This window comes from Schistocerca piceifrons, unplaced genomic scaffold (genome assembly GCF_021461385.2).
Source record: "Schistocerca piceifrons isolate TAMUIC-IGC-003096 unplaced genomic scaffold, iqSchPice1.1 HiC_scaffold_2124, whole genome shotgun sequence".
In the NCBI taxonomy this organism is placed as follows: Eukaryota; Metazoa; Arthropoda; class Insecta; order Orthoptera; family Acrididae; genus Schistocerca; species Schistocerca piceifrons.
This window is the reverse complement of record NW_025728036.1, coordinates 30,153-43,421: the sequence shown is the minus strand read 5'-3', so window position 1 is coordinate 43,421 and position 13,269 is coordinate 30,153. Positions and strand designations below refer to the sequence as shown.

Sequence of the window (13,269 nt, the reverse complement as noted above, 5' to 3'; positions counted from 1 at the left end):
GCGCGCCTTGCCAGTCAGTCTGTGCAAAGATGCTCGCAAAGAGAGAAGGGGCGCCGACGCGGCACTCGACACGAAATGCGACAAGCGACCGTACGAACGGTCGAACGAAACGGCCGCATCCGGTGTGGTCTAGTGGCTAGGATACCTGGCTTTCACCCAGGAGGCCCGGGGTTCGATTCCCGGTACCGGAACGGAATTTTTTCCACACGAGTCGTGACAAGTTTGAGCTGTCCGAGCGGCCGTTTCCCGTCCTGCTCGCAATATAGCTACTGTTTCGTGACCGTCAGCAGAATATAGACTAGGGAAGCAGACGCACGACGACCATAGAAATGGTGTACGGCTTCATGCCACCAGTTTCCAGCGTAGGGCTGAGCAACTGCATCTGCTGGGGCCCGTTAGCTCAGTTGGTTAGAGCGTCGTGCTAATAACGCGAAGGTCGTGGGTTCGATCCCCCCACGGGCCACTGCTCTTTTACTACTACGAAAAGGCAGCGCCGATTTCAGCTGGCGAGTGTGATGACCAAAAGATCATCACCCTGCGTGGAAGTTGACAGAGGATCCGAACCCGACTCGTCGGGAAGCGCTACATCATTCACTCGGCAATGGCCATAATATCTTGAATACACTGGTTCTCAACCGATAAAGAGAAAATGAAAGAAAATGTCCGATTGCCGATGCGCAACCACTTTGGCCCCTGTCAGTACTTGGCGGGTGAGCGCATGGGAACACAGGGTACTATTGGCAGTTTTACTTCCTATTTTTGTTTCTCCTTAGTTTTCGGAGCTGCAGCCCGATTCGGTCAGGGAGACGCCACCGTGAAATGAAGGGGGCGTGCTGTGTGTCCATCGCCTAGCCTCACCTCTCTTTACCTCTCTCAGTCGTTTCTCGTGCTTGTCGTTTTGATATAGGCCGATTTGAGAGCGTCAGCTCTCGCGTCAGCCGAGCAAAGTCGAGACAAGTCGAGACACACTAAGGGCTGGTATGCAGCGAGTAGGAGGCCGGAAAAACAATAATTTAAGAGCGCGTGGCAAAAGTACTCATACGCGAAATTAAAAGCCTGCTGCGGTGGCCGGGAATCGAACCCGGATCAACTGCTTGGAAGGCAACTATGCTGACCATTACACCACCACCGCACAAGCGAGCGCCCCGCCTCCGCGCTGTGTCGGCTTCCCGCCTGTCGGCAGCGGCCGAAGGTGATCGTACCTGGCAGGCGCATTTCGAGGTAGGCTAGGGGAGCACATCCAGACGCATTCGGACAGCGTATCCGCGCACATTTCGCATCCTTTGGCAAGAGTCGGCGCCGGCGAGGACCGCGTTCTGGCGGCATTTTTAAGCAGTGCAGTGCAGGATTCAGCGTCTGCAGCATCTTCTCCACAGAATGCTACGGCGCTTGACGGCAGTCCCACTTTCCCTTGAGACATCTGCTCGGGAAGCAGCGTGAAGTTGCCGCTGGCCCCAGCATCGGTGGTTCAGTGGTAGAATGCTCGCCTGCCACGCGGGCGGCCCGGGTTCGATTCCCGGCCGATGCATCATTTTGCTTTTCCCGCGATAATGCTGCCGTGTGGCTTGCGCGCTTGAGATGCACGATCCGCAAGAATATATAGCTGGATTCCCTTGAGAAGAACCGAGAACGCAGCACTCGCCGGTCCCCACTAGGACGCTCGCATGATGTTCTGCAGACTAGCGTCGGCTTGGCCTCACAAGTTGCTGTGTCCAGGTGCCTCCGAGGCACTGAGCTTTAACGACAAGGAGTGCTGCCTATCGTTGCAACAGCTGCAGCAACACCGCAATCAACTGGGCCGGCAGTGCGCGTGTAGCAACAGAACACGTTACCCAGGAAGTACAGTGTCTCTACGTCTAATATTGGGTACGGTATTTACCCAGTTTCCAGGACCAGTGGTGCACCCGTGCCTCGGTAGCGCAGTAGGCAGCGCGTAAGTCTCATAATCTTAAGGTCGTGAGTTCGATCCTCACCCGGGGCATTTAATTTTCTGTGACTGATGGTGGCGCTGTTGCTAGGGCGCCAACGTAGTTCTTGTTTGTTATCCACAACTTTTCAACGCTTCAGCGGGAAAATGTTTACCTCCTGTTATTGCTACTTACAGCTTCCCTTTTCCTCTTCTCCCAGCAGAGCATGAAGCCAAAAGCATTGCTCTGCGGCGTTTGAGGTGCGCGCCTTGCCAGTCAGTCTGTGCAAAGATGCTCGCAAAGAGAGAAGGGCGCCGACGCGGCACTCGACACGAAATGCGACAAGCGACCGTACGAACGGTCGAACGAAACGGCCGCATCCGGTGTGGTCTAGTGGCTAGGATACCTGGCTTTCACCCAGGAGGCCCGGGTTCGATTCCCGGTACCGGAACGGAATTTTTTCCACACGAGTCGTGACAAGTTTGAGCTGTCCGAGCGGCCGTTTCCCGTCCTGCTCGCAATATAGCTACTGTTTCGTGACCGTCAGCAGAATATAGACTAGGGAAGCAGACGCACGACGACCATAGAAATGGTGTACGGCTTCATGCCACCAGTTTCCAGCGTAGGGCTGAGCAACTGCATCTGCTGGGGCCCGTTAGCTCAGTTGGTTAGAGCGTCGTGCTAATAACGCGAAGGTCGTGGGTTCGATCCCCCCACGGGCCACTGCTCTTTTACTACTACGAAAAGGCAGCGCCGATTTCAGCTGGCGAGTGTGATGACCAAAAGATCATCACCCTGCGTGGAAGTTGACAGAGGATCCGAACCCGACTCGTCGGGAAGCGCTACATCATTCACTCGGCAATGGCCATAATATCTTGAATACACTGGTTCTCAACCGATAAAGAGAAAATGAAAGAAAATGTCCGATTGCCGATGCGCAACCACTTTGGCCCCTGTCAGTACTTGGGCGGGTGAGCGCATGGGAACACAGGGTACTATTGGCAGTTTTACTTCCTATTTTTGTTTCTCCTTAGTTTTCGGAGCTGCAGCCCGATTCGGTCAGGGAGACGCCACCGTGAAATGAAGGGGGCGTGCTGTGTGTCCATCGCCTAGCCTCACCTCTCTTTACCTCTCTCAGTCGTTTCTCGTGCTTGTCGTTTTGATATAGGCCGATTTGAGAGCGTCAGCTCTCGCGTCAGCCGAGCAAAGTCGAGACAAGTCGAGACACACTAAGGGCTGGTATGCAGCGAGTAGGAGGCCGGAAAAACAATAATTTAAGAGCGCGTGGCAAAAGTACTCATACGCGAAATTAAAAGCCTGCTGCGGTGGCCGGGAATCGAACCCGGATCAACTGCTTGGAAGGCAACTATGCTGACCATTACACCACCACCGCACAAGCGAGCGCCCCGCCTCCGCGCTGTGTCGGCTTCCCGCCTGTCGGCAGCGGCCGAAGGTGATCGTACCTGGCAGGCGCATTTCGAGGTAGGCTAGGGGAGCACATCCAGACGCATTCGGACAGCGTATCCGCGCACATTTCGCATCCTTTGGCAAGAGTCGGCGCCGGCGAGGACCGCGTTCTGGCGGCATTTTTAAGCAGTGCAGTGCAGGATTCAGCGTCTGCAGCATCTTCTCCACAGAATGCTACGGCGCTTGACGGCAGTCCCACTTTCCCTTGAGACATCTGCTCGGGAAGCAGCGTGAAGTTGCCGCTGGCCCCAGCATCGGTGGTTCAGTGGTAGAATGCTCGCCTGCCACGCGGGCGGCCCGGGTTCGATTCCCGGCCGATGCATCATTTTGCTTTTCCCGCGATAATGCTGCCGTGTGGCTTGCGCGCTTGAGATGCACGATCCGCAAGAATATATAGCTGGATTCCCTTGAGAAGAACCGAGAACGCAGCACTCGCCGGTCCCCACTAGGACGCTCGCATGATGTTCTGCAGACTAGCGTCGGCTTGGCCTCACAAGTTGCTGTGTCCAGGTGCCTCCGAGGCACTGAGCTTTAACGACAAGGAGTGCTGCCTATCGTTGCAACAGCTGCAGCAACACCGCAATCAACTGGGCCGGCAGTGCGCGTGTAGCAACAGAACACGTTACCCAGGAAGTACAGTGTCTCTACGTCTAATATTGGGTACGGTATTTACCCAGTTTCCAGGACCAGTGGTGCACCCGTGCCTCGGTAGCGCAGTAGGCAGCGCGTAAGTCTCATAATCTTAAGGTCGTGAGTTCGATCCTCACCCGGGGCATTTAATTTTCTGTGACTGATGGTGGCGCTGTTGCTAGGGCGCCAACGTAGTTCTTGTTTGTTATCCACAACTTTTCAACGCTTCAGCGGGAAAATGTTTACCTCCTGTTATTGCTACTTACAGCTTCCCTTTTCCTCTTCTCCCAGCAGAGCATGAAGCCAAAAGCATTGCTCTGCGGCGTTTGAGGTGCGCGCCTTGCCAGTCAGTCTGTGCAAAGATGCTCGCAAAGAGAGAAGGGCGCCGACGCGGCACTCGACACGAAATGCGACAAGCGACCGTACGAACGGTCGAACGAAACGGCCGCATCCGGTGTGGTCTAGTGGCTAGGATACCTGGCTTTCACCCAGGAGGCCCGGGTTCGATTCCCGGTACCGGAACGGAATTTTTTCCACACGAGTCGTGACAAGTTTGAGCTGTCCGAGCGGCCGTTTCCCGTCCTGCTCGCAATATAGCTACTGTTTCGTGACCGTCAGCAGAATATAGACTAGGGAAGCAGACGCACGACGACCATAGAAATGGTGTACGGCTTCATGCCACCAGTTTCCAGCGTAGGGCTGAGCAACTGCATCTGCTGGGGCCCGTTAGCTCAGTTGGTTAGAGCGTCGTGCTAATAACGCGAAGGTCGTGGGTTCGATCCCCCCACGGGCCACTGCTCTTTTACTACTACGAAAAGGCAGCGCCGATTTCAGCTGGCGAGTGTGATGACCAAAAGATCATCACCCTGCGTGGAAGTTGACAGAGGATCCGAACCCGACTCGTCGGGAAGCGCTACATCATTCACTCGGCAATGGCCATAATATCTTGAATACACTGGTTCTCAACCGATAAAGAGAAAATGAAAGAAAATGTCCGATTGCCGATGCGCAACCACTTTGGCCCCTGTCAGTACTTGGGCGGGTGAGCGCATGGGAACACAGGGTACTATTGGCAGTTTTACTTCCTATTTTTGTTTCTCCTTAGTTTTCGGAGCTGCAGCCCGATTCGGTCAGGGAGACGCCACCGTGAAATGAAGGGGGCGTGCTGTGTGTCCATCGCCTAGCCTCACCTCTCTTTACCTCTCTCAGTCGTTTCTCGTGCTTGTCGTTTTGATATAGGCCGATTTGAGAGCGTCAGCTCTCGCGTCAGCCGAGCAAAGTCGAGACAAGTCGAGACACACTAAGGGCTGGTATGCAGCGAGTAGGAGGCCGGAAAAACAATAATTTAAGAGCGCGTGGCAAAAGTACTCATACGCGAAATTAAAAGCCTGCTGCGGTGGCCGGGAATCGAACCCGGATCAACTGCTTGGAAGGCAACTATGCTGACCATTACACCACCACCGCACAAGCGAGCGCCCCGCCTCCGCGCTGTGTCGGCTTCCCGCCTGTCGGCAGCGGCCGAAGGTGATCGTACCTGGCAGGCGCATTTCGAGGTAGGCTAGGGGAGCACATCCAGACGCATTCGGACAGCGTATCCGCGCACATTTCGCATCCTTTGGCAAGAGTCGGCGCCGGCGAGGACCGCGTTCTGGCGGCATTTTTAAGCAGTGCAGTGCAGGATTCAGCGTCTGCAGCATCTTCTCCACAGAATGCTACGGCGCTTGACGGCAGTCCCACTTTCCCTTGAGACATCTGCTCGGGAAGCAGCGTGAAGTTGCCGCTGGCCCCAGCATCGGTGGTTCAGTGGTAGAATGCTCGCCTGCCACGCGGGCGGCCCGGGTTCGATTCCCGGCCGATGCATCATTTTGCTTTTCCCGCGATAATGCTGCCGTGTGGCTTGCGCGCTTGAGATGCACGATCCGCAAGAATATATAGCTGGATTCCCTTGAGAAGAACCGAGAACGCAGCACTCGCCGGTCCCCACTAGGACGCTCGCATGATGTTCTGCAGACTAGCGTCGGCTTGGCCTCACAAGTTGCTGTGTCCAGGTGCCTCCGAGGCACTGAGCTTTAACGACAAGGAGTGCTGCCTATCGTTGCAACAGCTGCAGCAACACCGCAATCAACTGGGCCGGCAGTGCGCGTGTAGCAACAGAACACGTTACCCAGGAAGTACAGTGTCTCTACGTCTAATATTGGGTACGGTATTTACCCAGTTTCCAGGACCAGTGGTGCACCCGTGCCTCGGTAGCGCAGTAGGCAGCGCGTAAGTCTCATAATCTTAAGGTCGTGAGTTCGATCCTCACCCGGGGCATTTAATTTTCTGTGACTGATGGTGGCGCTGTTGCTAGGGCGCCAACGTAGTTCTTGTTTGTTATCCACAACTTTTCAACGCTTCAGCGGGAAAATGTTTACCTCCTGTTATTGCTACTTACAGCTTCCCTTTTCCTCTTCTCCCAGCAGAGCATGAAGCCAAAAGCATTGCTCTGCGGCGTTTGAGGTGCGCGCCTTGCCAGTCAGTCTGTGCAAAGATGCTCGCAAAGAGAGAAGGGCGCCGACGCGGCACTCGACACGAAATGCGACAAGCGACCGTACGAACGGTCGAACGAAACGGCCGCATCCGGTGTGGTCTAGTGGCTAGGATACCTGGCTTTCACCCAGGAGGCCCGGGTTCGATTCCCGGTACCGGAACGGAATTTTTTCCACACGAGTCGTGACAAGTTTGAGCTGTCCGAGCGGCCGTTTCCCGTCCTGCTCGCAATATAGCTACTGTTTCGTGACCGTCAGCAGAATATAGACTAGGGAAGCAGACGCACGACGACCATAGAAATGGTGTACGGCTTCATGCCACCAGTTTCCAGCGTAGGGCTGAGCAACTGCATCTGCTGGGGCCCGTTAGCTCAGTTGGTTAGAGCGTCGTGCTAATAACGCGAAGGTCGTGGGTTCGATCCCCCCACGGGCCACTGCTCTTTTACTACTACGAAAAGGCAGCGCCGATTTCAGCTGGCGAGTGTGATGACCAAAAGATCATCACCCTGCGTGGAAGTTGACAGAGGATCCGAACCCGACTCGTCGGGAAGCGCTACATCATTCACTCGGCAATGGCCATAATATCTTGAATACACTGGTTCTCAACCGATAAAGAGAAAATGAAAGAAAATGTCCGATTGCCGATGCGCAACCACTTTGGCCCCTGTCAGTACTTGGGCGGGTGAGCGCATGGGAACACAGGGTACTATTGGCAGTTTTACTTCCTATTTTTGTTTCTCCTTAGTTTTCGGAGCTGCAGCCCGATTCGGTCAGGGAGACGCCACCGTGAAATGAAGGGGGCGTGCTGTGTGTCCATCGCCTAGCCTCACCTCTCTTTACCTCTCTCAGTCGTTTCTCGTGCTTGTCGTTTTGATATAGGCCGATTTGAGAGCGTCAGCTCTCGCGTCAGCCGAGCAAAGTCGAGACAAGTCGAGACACACTAAGGGCTGGTATGCAGCGAGTAGGAGGCCGGAAAAACAATAATTTAAGAGCGCGTGGCAAAAGTACTCATACGCGAAATTAAAAGCCTGCTGCGGTGGCCGGGAATCGAACCCGGATCAACTGCTTGGAAGGCAACTATGCTGACCATTACACCACCACCGCACAAGCGAGCGCCCCGCCTCCGCGCTGTGTCGGCTTCCCGCCTGTCGGCAGCGGCCGAAGGTGATCGTACCTGGCAGGCGCATTTCGAGGTAGGCTAGGGGAGCACATCCAGACGCATTCGGACAGCGTATCCGCGCACATTTCGCATCCTTTGGCAAGAGTCGGCGCCGGCGAGGACCGCGTTCTGGCGGCATTTTTAAGCAGTGCAGTGCAGGATTCAGCGTCTGCAGCATCTTCTCCACAGAATGCTACGGCGCTTGACGGCAGTCCCACTTTCCCTTGAGACATCTGCTCGGGAAGCAGCGTGAAGTTGCCGCTGGCCCCAGCATCGGTGGTTCAGTGGTAGAATGCTCGCCTGCCACGCGGGCGGCCCGGGTTCGATTCCCGGCCGATGCATCATTTTGCTTTTCCCGCGATAATGCTGCCGTGTGGCTTGCGCGCTTGAGATGCACGATCCGCAAGAATATATAGCTGGATTCCCTTGAGAAGAACCGAGAACGCAGCACTCGCCGGTCCCCACTAGGACGCTCGCATGATGTTCTGCAGACTAGCGTCGGCTTGGCCTCACAAGTTGCTGTGTCCAGGTGCCTCCGAGGCACTGAGCTTTAACGACAAGGAGTGCTGCCTATCGTTGCAACAGCTGCAGCAACACCGCAATCAACTGGGCCGGCAGTGCGCGTGTAGCAACAGAACACGTTACCCAGGAAGTACAGTGTCTCTACGTCTAATATTGGGTACGGTATTTACCCAGTTTCCAGGACCAGTGGTGCACCCGTGCCTCGGTAGCGCAGTAGGCAGCGCGTAAGTCTCATAATCTTAAGGTCGTGAGTTCGATCCTCACCCGGGGCATTTAATTTTCTGTGACTGATGGTGGCGCTGTTGCTAGGGCGCCAACGTAGTTCTTGTTTGTTATCCACAACTTTTCAACGCTTCAGCGGGAAAATGTTTACCTCCTGTTATTGCTACTTACAGCTTCCCTTTTCCTCTTCTCCCAGCAGAGCATGAAGCCAAAAGCATTGCTCTGCGGCGTTTGAGGTGCGCGCCTTGCCAGTCAGTCTGTGCAAAGATGCTCGCAAAGAGAGAAGGGCGCCGACGCGGCACTCGACACGAAATGCGACAAGCGACCGTACGAACGGTCGAACGAAACGGCCGCATCCGGTGTGGTCTAGTGGCTAGGATACCTGGCTTTCACCCAGGAGGCCCGGGTTCGATTCCCGGTACCGGAACGGAATTTTTTCCACACGAGTCGTGACAAGTTTGAGCTGTCCGAGCGGCCGTTTCCCGTCCTGCTCGCAATATAGCTACTGTTTCGTGACCGTCAGCAGAATATAGACTAGGGAAGCAGACGCACGACGACCATAGAAATGGTGTACGGCTTCATGCCACCAGTTTCCAGCGTAGGGCTGAGCAACTGCATCTGCTGGGGCCCGTTAGCTCAGTTGGTTAGAGCGTCGTGCTAATAACGCGAAGGTCGTGGGTTCGATCCCCCCACGGGCCACTGCTCTTTTACTACTACGAAAAGGCAGCGCCGATTTCAGCTGGCGAGTGTGATGACCAAAAGATCATCACCCTGCGTGGAAGTTGACAGAGGATCCGAACCCGACTCGTCGGGAAGCGCTACATCATTCACTCGGCAATGGCCATAATATCTTGAATACACTGGTTCTCAACCGATAAAGAGAAAATGAAAGAAAATGTCCGATTGCCGATGCGCAACCACTTTGGCCCCTGTCAGTACTTGGGCGGGTGAGCGCATGGGAACACAGGGTACTATTGGCAGTTTTACTTCCTATTTTTGTTTCTCCTTAGTTTTCGGAGCTGCAGCCCGATTCGGTCAGGGAGACGCCACCGTGAAATGAAGGGGGCGTGCTGTGTGTCCATCGCCTAGCCTCACCTCTCTTTACCTCTCTCAGTCGTTTCTCGTGCTTGTCGTTTTGATATAGGCCGATTTGAGAGCGTCAGCTCTCGCGTCAGCCGAGCAAAGTCGAGACAAGTCGAGACACACTAAGGGCTGGTATGCAGCGAGTAGGAGGCCGGAAAAACAATAATTTAAGAGCGCGTGGCAAAAGTACTCATACGCGAAATTAAAAGCCTGCTGCGGTGGCCGGGAATCGAACCCGGATCAACTGCTTGGAAGGCAACTATGCTGACCATTACACCACCACCGCACAAGCGAGCGCCCCGCCTCCGCGCTGTGTCGGCTTCCCGCCTGTCGGCAGCGGCCGAAGGTGATCGTACCTGGCAGGCGCATTTCGAGGTAGGCTAGGGGAGCACATCCAGACGCATTCGGACAGCGTATCCGCGCACATTTCGCATCCTTTGGCAAGAGTCGGCGCCGGCGAGGACCGCGTTCTGGCGGCATTTTTAAGCAGTGCAGTGCAGGATTCAGCGTCTGCAGCATCTTCTCCACAGAATGCTACGGCGCTTGACGGCAGTCCCACTTTCCCTTGAGACATCTGCTCGGGAAGCAGCGTGAAGTTGCCGCTGGCCCCAGCATCGGTGGTTCAGTGGTAGAATGCTCGCCTGCCACGCGGGCGGCCCGGGTTCGATTCCCGGCCGATGCATCATTTTGCTTTTCCCGCGATAATGCTGCCGTGTGGCTTGCGCGCTTGAGATGCACGATCCGCAAGAATATATAGCTGGATTCCCTTGAGAAGAACCGAGAACGCAGCACTCGCCGGTCCCCACTAGGACGCTCGCATGATGTTCTGCAGACTAGCGTCGGCTTGGCCTCACAAGTTGCTGTGTCCAGGTGCCTCCGAGGCACTGAGCTTTAACGACAAGGAGTGCTGCCTATCGTTGCAACAGCTGCAGCAACACCGCAATCAACTGGGCCGGCAGTGCGCGTGTAGCAACAGAACACGTTACCCAGGAAGTACAGTGTCTCTACGTCTAATATTGGGTACGGTATTTACCCAGTTTCCAGGACCAGTGGTGCACCCGTGCCTCGGTAGCGCAGTAGGCAGCGCGTAAGTCTCATAATCTTAAGGTCGTGAGTTCGATCCTCACCCGGGGCATTTAATTTTCTGTGACTGATGGTGGCGCTGTTGCTAGGGCGCCAACGTAGTTCTTGTTTGTTATCCACAACTTTTCAACGCTTCAGCGGGAAAATGTTTACCTCCTGTTATTGCTACTTACAGCTTCCCTTTTCCTCTTCTCCCAGCAGAGCATGAAGCCAAAAGCATTGCTCTGCGGCGTTTGAGGTGCGCGCCTTGCCAGTCAGTCTGTGCAAAGATGCTCGCAAAGAGAGAAGGGCGCCGACGCGGCACTCGACACGAAATGCGACAAGCGACCGTACGAACGGTCGAACGAAACGGCCGCATCCGGTGTGGTCTAGTGGCTAGGATACCTGGCTTTCACCCAGGAGGCCCGGGTTCGATTCCCGGTACCGGAACGGAATTTTTTCCACACGAGTCGTGACAAGTTTGAGCTGTCCGAGCGGCCGTTTCCCGTCCTGCTCGCAATATAGCTACTGTTTCGTGACCGTCAGCAGAATATAGACTAGGGAAGCAGACGCACGACGACCATAGAAATGGTGTACGGCTTCATGCCACCAGTTTCCAGCGTAGGGCTGAGCAACTGCATCTGCTGGGGCCCGTTAGCTCAGTTGGTTAGAGCGTCGTGCTAATAACGCGAAGGTCGTGGGTTCGATCCCCCCACGGGCCACTGCTCTTTTACTACTACGAAAAGGCAGCGCCGATTTCAGCTGGCGAGTGTGATGACCAAAAGATCATCACCCTGCGTGGAAGTTGACAGAGGATCCGAACCCGACTCGTCGGGAAGCGCTACATCATTCACTCGGCAATGGCCATAATATCTTGAATACACTGGTTCTCAACCGATAAAGAGAAAATGAAAGAAAATGTCCGATTGCCGATGCGCAACCACTTTGGCCCCTGTCAGTACTTGGGCGGGTGAGCGCATGGGAACACAGGGTACTATTGGCAGTTTTACTTCCTATTTTTGTTTCTCCTTAGTTTTCGGAGCTGCAGCCCGATTCGGTCAGGGAGACGCCACCGTGAAATGAAGGGGGCGTGCTGTGTGTCCATCGCCTAGCCTCACCTCTCTTTACCTCTCTCAGTCGTTTCTCGTGCTTGTCGTTTTGATATAGGCCGATTTGAGAGCGTCAGCTCTCGCGTCAGCCGAGCAAAGTCGAGACAAGTCGAGACACACTAAGGGCTGGTATGCAGCGAGTAGGAGGCCGGAAAAACAATAATTTAAGAGCGCGTGGCAAAAGTACTCATACGCGAAATTAAAAGCCTGCTGCGGTGGCCGGGAATCGAACCCGGATCAACTGCTTGGAAGGCAACTATGCTGACCATTACACCACCACCGCACAAGCGAGCGCCCCGCCTCCGCGCTGTGTCGGCTTCCCGCCTGTCGGCAGCGGCCGAAGGTGATCGTACCTGGCAGGCGCATTTCGAGGTAGGCTAGGGGAGCACATCCAGACGCATTCGGACAGCGTATCCGCGCACATTTCGCATCCTTTGGCAAGAGTCGGCGCCGGCGAGGACCGCGTTCTGGCGGCATTTTTAAGCAGTGCAGTGCAGGATTCAGCGTCTGCAGCATCTTCTCCACAGAATGCTACGGCGCTTGACGGCAGTCCCACTTTCCCTTGAGACATCTGCTCGGGAAGCAGCGTGAAGTTGCCGCTGGCCCCAGCATCGGTGGTTCAGTGGTAGAATGCTCGCCTGCCACGCGGGCGGCCCGGGTTCGATTCCCGGCCGATGCATCATTTTGCTTTTCCCGCGATAATGCTGCCGTGTGGCTTGCGCGCTTGAGATGCACGATCCGCAAGAATATATAGCTGGATTCCCTTGAGAAGAACCGAGAACGCAGCACTCGCCGGTCCCCACTAGGACGCTCGCATGATGTTCTGCAGACTAGCGTCGGCTTGGCCTCACAAGTTGCTGTGTCCAGGTGCCTCCGAGGCACTGAGCTTTAACGACAAGGAGTGCTGCCTATCGTTGCAACAGCTGCAGCAACACCGCAATCAACTGGGCCGGCAGTGCGCGTGTAGCAACAGAACACGTTACCCAGGAAGTACAGTGTCTCTACGTCTAATATTGGGTACGGTATTTACCCAGTTTCCAGGACCAGTGGTGCACCCGTGCCTCGGTAGCGCAGTAGGCAGCGCGTAAGTCTCATAATCTTAAGGTCGTGAGTTCGATCCTCACCCGGGGCATTTAATTTTCTGTGACTGATGGTGGCGCTGTTGCTAGGGCGCCAACGTAGTTCTTGTTTGTTATCCACAACTTTTCAACGCTTCAGCGGGAAAATGTTTACCTCCTGTTATTGCTACTTACAGCTTCCCTTTTCCTCTTCTCCCAGCAGAGCATGAAGCCAAAAGCATTGCTCTGCGGCGTTTGAGGTGCGCGCCTTGCCAGTCAGTCTGTGCAAAGATGCTCGCAAAGAGAGAAGGGCGCCGACGCGGCACTCGACACGAAATGCGACAAGCGACCGTACGAACGGTCGAACGAAACGGCCGCATCCGGTGTGGTCTAGTGGCTAGGATACCTGGCTTTCACCCAGGAGGCCCGGGTTCGATTCCCGGTACCGGAACGGAATTTTTTCCACACGAGTCGTGACAAGTTTGAGCTGTCCGAGCGGCCGTTTCCCGTCCTGCTCGCAAT

The 13,269-nt window shown here is 55.2% G+C and overlaps 31 non-coding genes across 31 annotated transcripts; 25 read left to right on the top strand and 6 right to left on the bottom strand.

Annotated features, from left to right (window-relative positions):
• Positions 1–118: 118 nt before the first annotated feature.
• Trnae-uuc lies at positions 119–191 on the top strand. Its single transcript has one exon. It is a non-coding gene; the product is annotated as a tRNA-Glu (tRNA).
• A 198-nt stretch (positions 192–389) lies between these two features.
• On the top strand, positions 390–463 carry Trnai-aau. The gene has a single exon. It is a non-coding gene; the product is annotated as a tRNA-Ile (tRNA).
• Positions 464–1,060: 597 nt separating this feature from the next.
• On the bottom strand, positions 1,061–1,132 carry Trnag-ucc. Its single transcript has one exon. It is a non-coding gene; the product is annotated as a tRNA-Gly (tRNA).
• Positions 1,133–1,457: 325 nt separating this feature from the next.
• On the top strand, positions 1,458–1,528 carry Trnag-gcc. Its single transcript has one exon. It is a non-coding gene; the product is annotated as a tRNA-Gly (tRNA).
• A 380-nt stretch (positions 1,529–1,908) lies between these two features.
• On the top strand, positions 1,909–1,981 carry Trnam-cau. The gene has a single exon. It is a non-coding gene; the product is annotated as a tRNA-Met (tRNA).
• Positions 1,982–2,286: 305 nt separating this feature from the next.
• Positions 2,287–2,358, top strand: Trnae-uuc. Its single transcript has one exon. It is a non-coding gene; the product is annotated as a tRNA-Glu (tRNA).
• Positions 2,359–2,556: 198 nt separating this feature from the next.
• On the top strand, positions 2,557–2,630 carry Trnai-aau. The gene has a single exon. It is a non-coding gene; the product is annotated as a tRNA-Ile (tRNA).
• A 598-nt stretch (positions 2,631–3,228) lies between these two features.
• Positions 3,229–3,300, bottom strand: Trnag-ucc. The gene has a single exon. It is a non-coding gene; the product is annotated as a tRNA-Gly (tRNA).
• A 325-nt stretch (positions 3,301–3,625) lies between these two features.
• Trnag-gcc lies at positions 3,626–3,696 on the top strand. The gene has a single exon. It is a non-coding gene; the product is annotated as a tRNA-Gly (tRNA).
• Positions 3,697–4,076: 380 nt separating this feature from the next.
• On the top strand, positions 4,077–4,149 carry Trnam-cau. Its single transcript has one exon. It is a non-coding gene; the product is annotated as a tRNA-Met (tRNA).
• Positions 4,150–4,454: 305 nt separating this feature from the next.
• Trnae-uuc lies at positions 4,455–4,526 on the top strand. Its single transcript has one exon. It is a non-coding gene; the product is annotated as a tRNA-Glu (tRNA).
• Positions 4,527–4,724: 198 nt separating this feature from the next.
• On the top strand, positions 4,725–4,798 carry Trnai-aau. Its single transcript has one exon. It is a non-coding gene; the product is annotated as a tRNA-Ile (tRNA).
• A 598-nt stretch (positions 4,799–5,396) lies between these two features.
• Trnag-ucc lies at positions 5,397–5,468 on the bottom strand. Its single transcript has one exon. It is a non-coding gene; the product is annotated as a tRNA-Gly (tRNA).
• Positions 5,469–5,793: 325 nt separating this feature from the next.
• Trnag-gcc lies at positions 5,794–5,864 on the top strand. The gene has a single exon. It is a non-coding gene; the product is annotated as a tRNA-Gly (tRNA).
• A 380-nt stretch (positions 5,865–6,244) lies between these two features.
• On the top strand, positions 6,245–6,317 carry Trnam-cau. The gene has a single exon. It is a non-coding gene; the product is annotated as a tRNA-Met (tRNA).
• Positions 6,318–6,622: 305 nt separating this feature from the next.
• Trnae-uuc lies at positions 6,623–6,694 on the top strand. Its single transcript has one exon. It is a non-coding gene; the product is annotated as a tRNA-Glu (tRNA).
• A 198-nt stretch (positions 6,695–6,892) lies between these two features.
• On the top strand, positions 6,893–6,966 carry Trnai-aau. Its single transcript has one exon. It is a non-coding gene; the product is annotated as a tRNA-Ile (tRNA).
• A 598-nt stretch (positions 6,967–7,564) lies between these two features.
• Trnag-ucc lies at positions 7,565–7,636 on the bottom strand. The gene has a single exon. It is a non-coding gene; the product is annotated as a tRNA-Gly (tRNA).
• Positions 7,637–7,961: 325 nt separating this feature from the next.
• Positions 7,962–8,032, top strand: Trnag-gcc. The gene has a single exon. It is a non-coding gene; the product is annotated as a tRNA-Gly (tRNA).
• A 380-nt stretch (positions 8,033–8,412) lies between these two features.
• On the top strand, positions 8,413–8,485 carry Trnam-cau. Its single transcript has one exon. It is a non-coding gene; the product is annotated as a tRNA-Met (tRNA).
• Positions 8,486–8,790: 305 nt separating this feature from the next.
• Trnae-uuc lies at positions 8,791–8,862 on the top strand. Its single transcript has one exon. It is a non-coding gene; the product is annotated as a tRNA-Glu (tRNA).
• Positions 8,863–9,060: 198 nt separating this feature from the next.
• On the top strand, positions 9,061–9,134 carry Trnai-aau. Its single transcript has one exon. It is a non-coding gene; the product is annotated as a tRNA-Ile (tRNA).
• Positions 9,135–9,732: 598 nt separating this feature from the next.
• On the bottom strand, positions 9,733–9,804 carry Trnag-ucc. The gene has a single exon. It is a non-coding gene; the product is annotated as a tRNA-Gly (tRNA).
• Positions 9,805–10,129: 325 nt separating this feature from the next.
• Positions 10,130–10,200, top strand: Trnag-gcc. Its single transcript has one exon. It is a non-coding gene; the product is annotated as a tRNA-Gly (tRNA).
• Positions 10,201–10,580: 380 nt separating this feature from the next.
• On the top strand, positions 10,581–10,653 carry Trnam-cau. Its single transcript has one exon. It is a non-coding gene; the product is annotated as a tRNA-Met (tRNA).
• Positions 10,654–10,958: 305 nt separating this feature from the next.
• Positions 10,959–11,030, top strand: Trnae-uuc. The gene has a single exon. It is a non-coding gene; the product is annotated as a tRNA-Glu (tRNA).
• Positions 11,031–11,228: 198 nt separating this feature from the next.
• Trnai-aau lies at positions 11,229–11,302 on the top strand. The gene has a single exon. It is a non-coding gene; the product is annotated as a tRNA-Ile (tRNA).
• A 598-nt stretch (positions 11,303–11,900) lies between these two features.
• Positions 11,901–11,972, bottom strand: Trnag-ucc. The gene has a single exon. It is a non-coding gene; the product is annotated as a tRNA-Gly (tRNA).
• A 325-nt stretch (positions 11,973–12,297) lies between these two features.
• Trnag-gcc lies at positions 12,298–12,368 on the top strand. Its single transcript has one exon. It is a non-coding gene; the product is annotated as a tRNA-Gly (tRNA).
• A 380-nt stretch (positions 12,369–12,748) lies between these two features.
• On the top strand, positions 12,749–12,821 carry Trnam-cau. The gene has a single exon. It is a non-coding gene; the product is annotated as a tRNA-Met (tRNA).
• Positions 12,822–13,126: 305 nt separating this feature from the next.
• On the top strand, positions 13,127–13,198 carry Trnae-uuc. The gene has a single exon. It is a non-coding gene; the product is annotated as a tRNA-Glu (tRNA).
• The last annotated feature ends 71 nt before the right edge of the window (positions 13,199–13,269 follow it).